The 14507-nt window shown below is 30.6% G+C and overlaps 1 protein-coding gene across 2 annotated transcripts in view; it reads left to right on the top strand.

Annotated features, from left to right (window-relative positions):
• The window catches only part of LOC130665201 (zinc finger protein 2-like), a 135347-nt gene that overhangs the window by 53704 nt on the left and 67136 nt on the right, over window positions 1–14507 (top strand). For both annotated transcript variants that reach the window (XM_057465507.1, XM_057465506.1), the window contains exons 2-3: window positions 2365–2758; window positions 6972–7083. The gene's annotated coding sequence lies outside the window, so the exon portion shown is untranslated. The remainder of the gene's footprint in view (window positions 1–2364; window positions 2759–6971; window positions 7084–14507) is intronic.

Raw genomic sequence — 14507 nt, 5'->3', positions numbered from 1 at the left:
CGATTGTTCTGCGATGTCGTGTCCACATTGGTCGGTCGAGTCGTTGACGGTGAATAAAACATCTTGGCGACGTTGATCAATTTAACGGGTCGAGTCGTAAACGGTTTGTTCGAAAATCGCGGTCGTAATCTTACGTAGATCCGTGCCTTCTGACCTTTTGTGCCCCACGTTGGGCGCCAAAATATGTAACGGGTTTTTCACCACCGGGGATCTACCGGAGTGAAGTCCGAATACACTTACGATTTTTGGCAACCTTGTTCAATATTATTAAAGTTGGGCGCCAGGTGATTTTATAATCACCAAATAAACAATTATCAAAAATGTCAAGTCAGGGTGGCGGATCGGGGAAAGGTCAGGCACTTAAGATTACGATAAATAATTGATCAGAATTAAACAAAATAATTAGTCGTATATTAAACACAAAATAATAAATTGATCGGTATCACAATTAAAATTATCGGTTACAAAAAAATATAAAATGCCGTTGTCGGCTTGACTCGATATAAACAAAATTATCAAAAAACAAAATCGTAGTTGATCGAAACACAATTAGTTCATTGCTCGGAGAAACACAGTCGGTTTTCGAAATTAAAATAATCTTATTTTATTTTTCACACAAAATACTTGACGAATGACGTCAGAGTATTGTAAACGTAAGACTCGACTGCGGTACGAATGAGACACGGATAATCCGTAATTCTCAGAATTGCTCGATAGAAATAAAATAAAATATAAAATAATATTTTATTTCGGTGACACGTTTAATTCCACGATCATATAATTTTTACGCGTAATTAATTATTTAATTAATTATTATTACGGACGCACGGCACTTATTTATTAATTATTGCACTCGTACACTTTGTTCAGATTCGGGCCGAGCTTCGGCTTGTTCACTTGTTCACGAACTCGGTTATTGTCGGTCGAAATTATTGGTCGCGATTAATTGTCCGTTGATCAAACTCGGATTGATCTTAAATGTCGCAAATCGAATTGTTCAGTCGTCGGAATCAAAAATTGTTCGTTTGGTCGGGTCGAATTGTTCAAATACAAAAAAAAACGTGGCCGTTCAGTTCGGCGTCTATCCCGGATCTCTCGTTTCAATCCATACGTTGGATCGATTGCTCGGTCAAAGTCGGAATTTTTCGTCATAGATGTCACCAAAAGTTGCTCACCGGGTAATTATTTATTATTTCAAATAATTTTTAAACCACGGGTCGATGTCGAATTTTCCTCATGTTACACATCTAACGATTCATTGTAAGAGATTAAAATTCATACCAGACATTATCAATTTTTCAACTTCTCGCTATAAAAATTGAAAAGTTTCAAAAAGAAGGAAGTTATTTGTTTCGGTAAGATTTTCGAAAATTGAGTTTTTTATTAGATCTCGACGTTTTGAGGGCCTAGCAAGCTATTCTGACTATTTTCGGGTGGACGTCCGCGTGTGTGAGCGAGTGTGTGCGTTTGTATGGATGTGTGTAAACTAATTTTTGTCGTACGATATCTTTGGAACGAATTAACCGATTTGGATGTTCTTGGTAGCAATCGAATGTGCTCAGCAAGACAGATATGAGTACGGTTTGAAGTCGATTAGCGGAGTAGTTTACGAGTTGTATGAAAAATAAAACAAGTTTTTTTTTCATATAACTCATAAACTACTTGTCCGATTTGCCTCAAAACGAATGCAATTCTAAGTCTTGATGAGCTCTTTCGATTGCCGCCAAGCACGTTCAGATTGATCGATTCGTTCTAAAGATATTGCGTGTACGTCAAAAATTTATTTTTTTTTTGCTAAATGTTTTATTTTTCTCTGGTTGAGTAACAAGATAAAGATTTTTTGACTTCGAAAAGCTCACAAATTTGCAAATAATAACATTTTCAAGCTTCCTAAGCTTGAAAACAGCGGGAAGTTTTTGGGGTTAGCTCACAAGGTCAACCGTTTTTCAGATTTTGTTCTATTAGAAAACGTGAAAATATGTAGATCCAAAAAGTCATTTTCAAAAAACGGAGTTTCGGAAGATAATACTAGTTCTAACCTGCCTAAAAAAAGAAAGGAATATTCTTATAGTTGTAAGAAAGGTAATCTTATTATCTATTGATTCCAGTAATAAAAAAATAGTTGTTACATTAAAAATTTAATTTCCCCCTCTCTCCAGCATTACTGTTATTGTTGTATCTCACCAGTCTTTATATATAACTGAATTTGTTAACGATTTATCATATAGTTTAATGAAGACAGAATTCGAGATCTGCAAAAAAACTTTATGGGGTGGAGGGGAACTTTTAAAATATCACTAGTTGGTAGCTTATTCAACTGAATACTTAATTGAATATTTATTTTTTTTCATTACGATTTTACAGATAGGTAGGCTAAATCATACTGTTTGTATTAAAAATAAATGGATGTCAACGCCTTGTAAAAGCAGTTAATTAACAAAGTCGGTTTTGGTAACACGATCGACAGCAGGCTAGTGAGCCTACTCTTATGGAATATATACTGTCGTATGGCTTTTTCAGTGCAATCGAATATTCTTACCTCTCCTCACGTATCTGTACATTTGGAGCACGCGTCTTCAACAGGATCCTCTTTCATCGGTAATGGCTTTTTAACCGTAATACGATCAATTATCCAGCTTAATACACTTCAACATCATTAACCATATGATCTTATGACATAAAATAATTCCAAGACTTCGGTTCAAAAATTTTTTGGATTGAACTAACTTTTTCCTGCGATGATTTATCAGCTCCAATTGTAAGTTTTTTTTTTCATAAATTTTTAAAACAAGTTTTAAAGAAAAAACATTTGTCCGATTTATTTCATTGACTTGGAATTTTCGCTTCTTCTTATTGTAATTTGCTCATTATAATAAAACGAAGTTTTCGATCTGAATATAATTACTGTATAAATCAATCGATGATTCTTTTGCAATTGAAATTACGTTTCTACTCCAATAGAACGATAAAGTGTGGAACGACTATCAACACTTTATCGATCTTTATTGATCTACTTTTACGAAAGTAATGTAGCTCATCTTGAAGAGTCAACATTACTTTCAAATTAAAAAACATTTTTAATCTTCATTTTTTGAAATTTATTACGTGTACTTTTACGCACGTTGTTGGCTCAAAGTATATGTTTGAATTCAGTTGTACGAGAAAACCAGTTTATGTCAGATGGTAGAAGTATAATTTCTGTATGAAGTATAATTTCTTCGAAATACGGAAAAAAACAATTTTACTTAAAATGAAGTAATTATTTTTTTGACTTTCACTTTAACAAATGAAAAATTTCTTACAAGAGTCACTATAATTTGTTTTACTTCAAAAATTGTATTTTTAACTGCAGTTAAACACCATGGTGTCTGAATTATTTAGATTCTGAAAGTTTTATGCCATTGTTTTTAAGAGAATGTTTGAATGTGAGTATGTATGTATGCAAACAAAATTATACTTCGTGATATTTTTTGATCAAGTAAAATGATTTAAATGATTTTTGCAACAATCGAAAGTTAAGATTTCAAGATGTGATGCTTTGTCTTTTTGATTAATCAACATTTACGATAAATTAACAAATAACAACTTGATAACAATTTTCATTATTCTCAATAGCTATAATACAATTACTTTCTGATAAAGCAAGAAAAACAAATTAACGTTCTAAACAAGAATAAAATCACTTTTTTTTTCTCGAGATTGACTAAATTGTTTTGTTAAAAAATTCAAACAAATCATAACAGATAAAAAATTCTATAGAAAATACTGTCACTTCGTAAGAAGCTTTTTCTATTCTCCTCTTCTTTTCTTCCAATGCATCTAAGATCCTTGAAGAAACACATTTTATTTCTATTTTTATGACTGCTTATACCTGTGCGTTTGTGGTAGAAGGATGATCAATTCATCTATTCTCCGTGATTTCAAGTTTTTAAAATTTTTTTTTTCTTCGTCTAAATTGATCCAAGCTATTATTAAAATTTAATTTTATAAGTGCTAAAAATTCGTGTTTTTACATGCAGTCTTTGAGTTGAGCTGATTTAATCGGCTATCTAACCCTGGTTAAAGTCTTATTCGGTTCTTGGCGTGTCAGCTGTTCTTAAAGCCAGAGGCTTCAAGGCTCTAAGGTCATTCAACTCAACGTTTTTCGTGTTTGCAGACAAAAAATGGTTTTAATTATGTGCAGCAAGTGCATGAATTAGTATTGGAATGAATTACAAATGAAATAAGTAACTTCATTTTGAAATTTTATTATTATTTCTATGATACTTGACGATTGTATCAATTGAAAATATAAATACATCCATTAGTAAAATTGAATGAAAATTTTTATTTCCGTAAAAATTGCATTTTAAAAAGGCTGTAACTTGAGTAAAAACGGTCATGCCAAAATACAATGGCACGCAATTAAAGTCATTAAGCTTTTACTTTGTAAAAAATAACCAAATTTTAAGGAATCCGCTTTTAGTTACAATTAGCATAATTAAGAATCATTTTAAAAAGATGTGTATGTATATGTATGTGTTTTATCTGAGGAAAAAAAAGTTATCTGATCATATCTAATTGTTCATCAAATCCAGGTCTGATTATATATACCTTGATATATAATCATGCATAAACAGATACTCGGCTAGAATTTTTTTCTTGGTTTACCTGAAGTTCCATGAAAACCTTATCAAGTTAAAATGAAGTTTACCTCAGTAAACCGAGCCTGATCAGGTCTAGCTGAAGTTCCTCTCAGGTTAACCTTAGGTAAGACAAAGTTAATTGGTATCAGGTTTTTTTAATCAGTCTCATCTAAGGTTCTTTTCAGGATAACCTGAGTGAAAATTCAAGAACTGTTTATACCATAACAATTTACAATCTATTTGATGTTTGATTTACCGCCTAAAAATAAAATAAAATATACCCTCTAAACATGAATTAGTGAAATAAGTGAATATTCACTAATTCATGTTTAGAGAGTATAAAGATAATTCATTTGATAATGCGTTCGATCACATTCAGGATCTTATTGGATTTATTTTTAATAATTACTTTCTGTAAAACCTAATAAGGCAAATTTGATCAGTGTCTCATGAGGTCATCCTGATAAGAAGCTGATGGGTCATCAGATACCAAATGAAGTACTAAAGACTTAGTGAAAATTTGGTTATAAGTACTATCAAAGTTTAAAAAAATAATAACACAAAATAAAGATTTCTTAAAAAACTAAATTAATTATTTTTTTAAAATTGTTATATATTGATAAAATATTTTTTTGTTTTCTTTATAGTTAAAAAAATAATAAATAAATGAACAAAATGGTTCAATTACACAAAAAGAAATGTTGAACACATCAAAATGTAAATTTTCTTAATTATTGTTCAAAAATATCAATTAACTGTCAGTAAAAATATATGTGAACGTGGCGGCGCGAGTCAACCGTGTCTCTATACCAGTGACATAAGCCAATTCTCATCGGATCCTAATGAAGTTATCTACACTTATTATACAGACGATTATCACGGTTAAGTTTGATGATGGGCTTAATCGGTCGATTAGTTTAAAAGTTATGGCTGTTTGAAATTTTCACGATTCACGTAATAAAAAAAGTAATTTTTGTATTCCATTAATGCTTTTGAATATTCGAAAAATAATAAATTTCGGTAAAATTTCTTTTCAGTGTATTCATTTACTCTGGATGCACTCAACCAATTAAACATTTAACTTCTTCAATTACAAAAGTACATTGCAGGTAGTAAATAAGTAGTCATATGAAAATGAAATAAAATTTAATCAGCGGTACTACACGGAGAAAATTAAGTAACTGTGTGTATTATGCTAAATTTTTAATTCCAATCATCTAGAATGATTGGAAGGTTTTACAGTGCAAAAATAGTTAGTGTTATAATTTTTAACTTCCTGCTAAGAAAATCGATGATTTTCGAAAAATTCGGGGTTATTGTTTTCACCCCAATTTTCGAAAATCGAGTTTTCATCAGATGTCGACGTTTCGAGCTCCTATGAAGCTATTCTGAATATTTTCAAATTGATGTCCGAGTGTCTGTATGTGTGGTAGTGTGTGTGTGTGTATATTTGTGTGAACGGTCTATAACTCTTTGACTAATGAATCGATTTGGATGGTTAAGGCGGCAATCGAAAGAGCTTGTTGGCCATCAACTTTCCTGAAAATTTCAGATCATTCAGATCATTCAGATCAAGTAGACTCGAAGATATAGGCGAATTACGAAAAAAAAAAAAATCGGTCTATCGGTTGACCCTGCGGAGCAGCTCCAAAACTTTCCGCTATTTTTGAGCTCCTTGAGCTCGAAAAAATTGTTGTGAGTACGTTTTCGAGCTCTTCGAGCGAAAATGTCTCTCAAACCAATTGACCGATTGAGATGGTTGAGGTGGCATTCGACGCGTTTTATTGAGTTCTAGAGCTGAGCAGATTTTGAAATTGATTTATCTAGTCGTTTTTGAGAAATTTCGAAAAAATTAAAAAAAAATTTGTTTTTAATTCTTTCGTTAACGGTTTCTCTTCAACGAATGAACCGATTTTGATGGTTGAGGTGGAATTTGACGTAGCTTATGAAGTTTTAGAGCTGATTAGATTTGGGAATCGATCCATCGAGCAAATTAAAAGTTATCTAAAAGAAACATTTCTGAAAAAATTTTATTTTTGGAATATCTCCGAACGCACCCTACCGATCAATCTCAATTTTTCACTGCTTTTGACACCTTGACGATCAAAATCGGTTCATTCGTTCAAAAGTTACAGATATTTACAGGGTCAACCGCAGGGTCAACCGATAGTCTGATTTTTTTTTAATAGAATTTTTTAATATAGATCGTAACAATTATTATAAATATGGTGAATGTTACAATTAGATGATTTGTACAATCATCTAGATAGTTTTCACTACTATCGGATCGATGGTAAAAAATTTCACCATAACTAGATAGTAATTCCTATTATTTAATTTTTTCAGTGTGGTTGATTGTGGCCAGAAGGTATCCAATTATTTCAAAGTCATTTGTATTATTGTTGAGTAAATATCATATGATTAAATCACCACTATAATATATTGAGGAAACGAAAAAGTAAGTTAAGATAATTGAATAAAACCAATGATTTCAATCAACTCAAAACAATATTTTTTTCAAATTCATAGTTATTTTTATCACATTCATAGACGACTTCAGCTCCATCTCTTATTTTTTACTGTAATCTTACATTTCATTTCATCAAATACATTGTTTTTGTCAAAAATATTTCTATAGTAAGCCTAAAACCGTAAACTTTTTTTATTTAAACCTCCTTGTAAACTTGTTTTACTTTCCATGGTTTGGAATCAATTGAAATTCAGTTGACTCAAGTGCGGATAGGCCAAGCACGCAGCGTATTTGGGAAGAAAACACGATTTTTATCAGTGTGTATTTCTTAATGCTTTTGAATACTTTGAATACTTTTTAATCGCTTTTCTTATGGGCAGTTAACATTGCAAATCGTTTCTCTTAATCAGGGAAGGAAGAAAAAAAATGTTTGAAGTTTTTATCATAAAATCAAATTCATTAAATTTTTCGACTGACACTCGATTTTTGAAAAAGTTTAATTAAAAAATTCAAAATAAAGCTTAATTATATTTACAACAGTGATTTTGTACTGTTGGAAAAACATTATAAAAAAAATTATTTTTTTTTTATATAATTTTGGAGTTACCTCGTTATGCCCCCCCCCGTCCCTGGTCCCCTAAATATCATGAAATACGAGAAATTAGAATTCAATACAGATAATATTATTTTGATGTTATTTTTGAAAGAACTGATAACTTTCAATAGTTCTTGAAGTAATCGAGAATTTATCGAGATGATAACCGATGAAAACTTTCCATCAATATTAACGTTAGAGAGATATTGTAAACTATATATTTATTTTATCGGTATGTATGTTAAAGCCGATATTATTTTCAAGAAATACTACTAGTTATGACTGTACTTTAAATAATAAATGGAAATACGGTCGTCCTTAATTCACATTCGTTATTAAGCTTTACGACCTTATTCAAATATCGTTTAAATTTAATGGTCGATCAATCCAGATTATAAATTTTGAATCTACTTCTTGTGGCTTGTATTTATTTTAGAATACAATTTCCCCGTATGACACCTGTTGTTCATTTTTTACAGTTTCATATAACTTTTCAAAATATACCACTCTATGAAATAATTAGATTAGAAAAACTCGATCATTTATAAACGTAAATTGAATTTATTTAAATAGTTTTTAATTATCAATAAAATAATATCATTGATAAAGTTTTCAAAAAAATCAATTAATGACTAAAGACAAACATGTGAACATATTACACAAGGAGTGGATCGACCGTAACGAGACACAGTGTGATATTAATAATTAATCTTTGAGCATGCTTCAGTGAATGCGAGCACACAGCTGCTTGTTATCCTGGCATTCATTTTGCAATTATGTAGCTTGTGTGTACATCCAAGTGTAATACTAACATCAGAGAATGAAAAGTTACCTGTGACAACTGGACGGCTGCTTCATTTCTTATGTTAATGCATGTAAATTCACCGAAATTTCTCCGCTAATAATTTTCATTTATTCTTCACTTATATTAAATGATTGAAAAGTGTATTTTTGAGAAGCATTCACTATTTTATGTCTTTAAAACCTATAAATCATTCACAATATATTTTTCTATCCCTGAAAAACCAACCATATACAGCCATACATGGCCATAGATAGCGCATATATGGACATCCATAACCATATATGGGAGTATTGGCTTCCTATATCAAGTCATGTATGGCTTTATATGGCCATGCCTAGCAATATATACCCATATATGAAGATATAAACTTTTTATATCAAGCCATATCTGACTTTATATCAAGTCATACACGACTGTAAAAGGCCATAAAAATATATGGGTCAACCATAGGTGTATAGTTTTAAGTAGAACTTATACTTTTTTCCTACAAACAATATTTTATAAATTTATATAGTTTTATAAAATTTAAGAAAATTCTCGAAAACTTTATATTACCCGAAAATAATTTTTCTATAGAATTCATGTATGAAATTTCTCAAGTCATTAGATTTTTTTTAATTTGAATGAAATCTCATTTTATTCAATTTTCCAATATTTTTTTTTTAAATTATACCGAAGAGTTAAAAAATAGTAGAAAAATCATTCCTTCAAATTAAGAAAAAAATATTTAAGTATGCAGATATTTTGGTCAGGATATAATTTCTCTTACTAATGTGCTTGAGAAAAATATTTTTTATCTTAACAGGGGTTATTAGATATTTTCAGCTTAGTTTTTTTTCGGAAACAAAATCTCTCAATACAAAACATAGATCGCACTTTAATGCATTACCGTCTAATCTAGCGAAGTGCACTTTAATTGTTTCATAATATTCGTTCGTTTGAGAGGAAAATTCGGCCAAAGTTTTTATTTACTATACAAGTGCAACAAAGATAGTACCGTTCGTGGACTTGAGTGTAATAGAGAGAAAAGTGCGAAACCCTGTTAATTTTTAAAAGTATTGTTACCCTCGTATATTTTTTATTGATATTGGACGGTTTTCGTACGACATCTTTTATGTCTTAAAAATTTGAACAAAAAATGTAAACCAAATATTAACAATGCATATTATGACGATTACTAATAGAAAATGCCAAAAAGCCATTATCTCAAAAATGTGAAGTTAGGTAGTTTTTTACTGAGAATGACGATGTGATCGGTTTTTCAAGGGTAAACTTCCTTTAATTTTAATTTCCAATCTATGCCCTTATATTTCTTGCGTTGATTTCTCAATATTCCTGAAAATTTAATCTCCGATTATTGCACTGTAGTCTTTGCTTACTTGTTCCACTAGTTAGGAAGCTGAAGTTAATAATTTTTAAAAACTACTCAAACCGATGACGTTGTTAAAACTAAACTTTTAAATAATTACTGTATTTATTTTTCAGAGACAGATCATTATCAGAAATCTTTCTTGTGTAGTCTGAATTCGTTTTATTAGTTGCTGTGTATGATTTAATAACGATTTCTTTGGTCGAAAGATTAGAATTCGTATATGCGTACACTCAAATGATTTAAGTTCGATAACCATTGTCTTTTTTCAGTAGATTATGTCTCTAGTGGGTTAGCTAGTGATGTAGCAGTGCTGTCTTTTTAGAACGGTTGTTATAATGATAATTTACCTATATTTGGTGATTTTCTAGGTATACCAGAATAAATATTATCACTACAATCTGCTTCGGTTGATCATAGCTCTTTTAAAACTTTTGAGCACGGTCTATATAACTTCATGTGTGCGATATCATCTATGAATTTCATTTTTGACTCATGATTCCTACAATACAAAAGAAATGAAAAATATGTGAAGCCAAAATATTTCTAACGTTATTGGATAAGAGATCAAAACAGCATAAAAATATACACTATCGACGCAGAAATGTACACACTGGTAGAAGGATTTTTTAGCATTCAAAAAGGTTTCTTAATATTTAAGAAATCATTTTTTGGTATTAAACAAATATTTCTTCCTACTTAGGAAATTATTTCTTAATATTTAGTAAATCCTTTTTTAAAAAATAATTTCGCCCCAAATTTTACGCTAAGATAAGCTACGCTAAGAGAATTGAAGTTGGTTTAAGAATTCGATTCTATGAAGCAAAAATAATACGATCTTGAGTCAAATGTCAACCTTTCTCGATGAAAAATAAAAGTTTCTTCAACTAAGAACATCGATTTGAGGGAAGAAATTTTCTTGAGCTAAAAAATTTTTTTTTTTTATAATAATTTCCTTGACTTAAGGTATTTCTTTTCGGATCAAGTTAGTTTTTTTTCTGGGTAGTACTTTTTAATGATATGCATATTTATGTACATTATCTTAACTCAATTCAAGACCTTAATCTTTCGATCGCTTCCTGCTTGCTTTTGGCCCACAGATCCTCATAATCCGATTTTTTAATTTTAAATTAATTCCTACTTTACTAAGTCACTTAGCCAGAAGAAAGTGTTAGCCCACCTGGAAATGCTTGTTTTTCAAACAAGAGGGTAATTTTAATAATCTAATATATCCTCAAAAATGATTAAATGCAGCTGATGGTTATTTTATCATTTTAATGCGTCAAACGATTTAAATTATTTAGAAAAGTAAGTGAAAAAAAAATAGTTTCATCATAAACATGTATTAATAATATTTATATCACCGTTATAAAGAAGATATAAATTGATTTCAGCGTTGAATTTTAAACATTTCTCCATAAAAAGAAAAATTATAAAGATTGTTTAATTTTATACGTAAATACTTTCATACTTCAAAACAAGACAACAGTGATTGATGTTGTTGTAATGTCACGAATTTTTTGCTACGATTTCGACTCACGCGATTTCTGACTTCCTTGTGTGTAAAGAATGCGCTCAACAGTGTTCAATAACCAAGCAGCTGCGGATATGAGGTAGGATTTACAAATTAAGCGGCTGTCGCCGTTCGTTAACTCTACCGCAAATGCCATGCTACCATTCTGATTTGATAAAATAGCGATAATTGTATTTACACCTACATGATTATATTGAAACTAATAAATATCATTACTACGATCTTTCTTAGTTGTCGAAAGTTTTTCAATCTTTTTCATTAGCTCTTACATTTATTCAACAGAAGAGAGGGGGGAGGTACAATGGGCCCCCTAAAATTTTTGTTCAATTTAAATGATTCGAGAATAAGGAACCCTTGCAAAGTATTTGAGATTGTCGTTTACTTTTAACTCGTCTAAATGCAAAAATTTTCTGAACTTAAATTTGAAATTAGTTTTTTTTCGAAGCTTAAAAATGATCTGGAATGTCCATGCTAATGTCCGTTCAATGTATCTGTATACAAAACATTAAAATGATTAAGCGCGATATATCAATATTATGAAAAATTTATTAATTAGCTTCTTTACCATACCTGCACCGAAAGTTTAAATTCTTTCCGTGTTCAAAGGGAAGGAAGATGTTCTTTTCTCTTATGAAAAAACAAATGATAAAAATTAGCGCATGCGCCATTCTTCCCATAAACAGAGGCAAAAATTGAAACTTTCAGGTGCAGATCTGGTGAACAATAGTGTATACACCACGGTGGAAGGTACAATGTCCCAATTACAGACGCGGTTTGGAATGTTCTACTTTCCTCCATTGATGTGTAATATACTATTAAGATGGAATACAATAATAGCCGAATTTTAGTAGGTTTCTTAGAGCGCCCATTTTTTCAAAATTTCCATTTTCGGAGGATATTGATTATGAACACATGGCAGAAGACTAGAAAAAGTAAAAAGGGTAAAAAAATGAAATATTAGAACTATTTCTTGGGGGCCCCATTTTGCCCCAAATTCAAAGATTTTTAATTTTCGACGCGGCATATTGAGACCAAAAACATGGCAAGTTACATGGTGACATGAAAAATTTTGCTACCTCCAAACTCAGCTCGGCGAGCTGAGTCAGAAAATACATATGGTTCAAAAGTTTATATATGTATTAATATATATATATAAACTTACTTTGAAAACAGAACCTTTTTTTTTAATTTAAAAACACAGAAAGAAGAAAAATGTTAATTTTTAAACAAAAATCTTTTTCTATCGAAATTCATACGGAAAATAAGTAAGATCTCAGAAATCTTTCTAAAAAAGGTGACTGATTATACATAATATATCGGCTTCGCCTCGACCAACAATGACATGTGATCTGAGACTTTTCTTATTTTACTGGCCTAGGTATGTAATATACTAGTTCTTAAATATCTTCGAAAAAATTCAATCGACCGATTTTAAATTCTAATCAGCTTTGGAACTCAATAAAACGCGCTGATTTCCGCCTCAACCATCTCAATCGCTTAATTCGTTCAAGAAATATCGTCGGAGAAAAAAATCGTAAAAAAAAGGTTTATTGTGAATATCTTTAAAACGACTGCACCAATCATTTCTAAAATTTAATTAGCTCGAAAACTTAATGAAACGCGCTGATTGCTACATTAAACATCAAAATCCTCTAATTATTTTGAACAATATCGACGACGAAGAGTTAAAAAAATAATATTTTACGTCATTTTCTCCGGATAAAACATGATATAATGTACTATAATGTGTTTAAGTTTGAAAAGCTGATAAGAAAACAATGGCATCAAAAAGTATTTCCCAGCTTAAGAAGCTCAAAAATGTATTCACAACAATGTTCTCGAGCTCTTTGAGCTCGAAAACAGCGGGAAGTTTTGGGGCCGGCCCGAAAGGGCCAACGGACGCCCAGATTTTTTTCTTCAACGAAGTGATTTTGGAGTGGTCTGGATTTTATTTAAGTCCGCATTTACTCCGGACCGGAATTTCAATATTCAAATAAACTCCCCTTCGGAGTAATTTCACTCCGAGGGAATTAAATAAATACACAGTCATCCACTACGGATCTAATCCGCGTTCACTCCACAAATTTTTTACAGTGTAATCTTAAAAATGTAATGCATATTTATGTTTGTTGATTGTCCATTTTAATAATTAGATACATTTAATCCAATTTTCAATATGCGTTACACTTCTTGTTGACACAATGAGAAATATCTTAGGATTGGTCCTATAAACACTAGTCGATCATTATTATTTCTTCAAAATTTTCTTTGATTTGACCGTCGCGAGTTATAAAATTATCTGTTATTGGGTGGTAGTGGATCTTATTAAATTGCTTTTTTTCAGTTTGTGTCAGTAGAAAATAAGAATTCAGAGATTTTAAATTTATGCATTTGCTTAATTATTTTTTTGCATTTCTTTGTTCCGAACCTTTTTGTATCGTATGAAATTTAAATTATGGTATAAAGTAGAAAACAAAAGAAGTCTTTTCAAAATTATATTATTTTTTAATTTCATTTATTCCTTTGTCATTTTCATTATACTTCCATCCATTATTTTCTTGTTTCCGGATATAGTACAGCAGAGTAATTACTTCCTCATCTTTTATTTTTCGCCGTTTGAAGATTGTGACTCTCATTGAGCTACATTTGTATAGAAGTCTAAAGTTTCTCACGATTTCGTGATGACGTTTAAAAAGTAAACTCAATAAAATTTCTTTGTTTATTCGAATACATCTGCAAGTTCATTTAAGATTTTTTTAAGTTTTTTGTCTTTTAATTTTAATAATTTCCATTGCAATTTATAATCACTTTCATTGTAAAAGAATAATAAAAGAATTTCTTAATAAGTCATTTCGATTAGTTGACGGGGGTACATGTCAAGCTCTCAAAAACGTTGACTGACTGTCATTCAAAAGATTGATCTATAGTCATCATTACCAAGTATGACCTACATCCCGAGGGCTCTTTTCCTTCTGGGAACTCAGTACAAAGTTCTATAACCGGCCGAAACCCGAGAAGATACCTTGCCATCAATGATAAAACTTCCCGACAAAATTACATACAACTATCATTAACGTGGTAATATTCAAAAAGAAGAAAAAAAAAGGAA

The sequence above is a fragment of the Microplitis mediator genome, chromosome 3 (genome assembly GCF_029852145.1).
Source record: "Microplitis mediator isolate UGA2020A chromosome 3, iyMicMedi2.1, whole genome shotgun sequence".
Classification (NCBI taxonomy): domain Eukaryota; kingdom Metazoa; phylum Arthropoda; class Insecta; order Hymenoptera; family Braconidae; genus Microplitis; species Microplitis mediator.
This window is presented reverse-complemented; position numbering and strand designations above follow the sequence as displayed.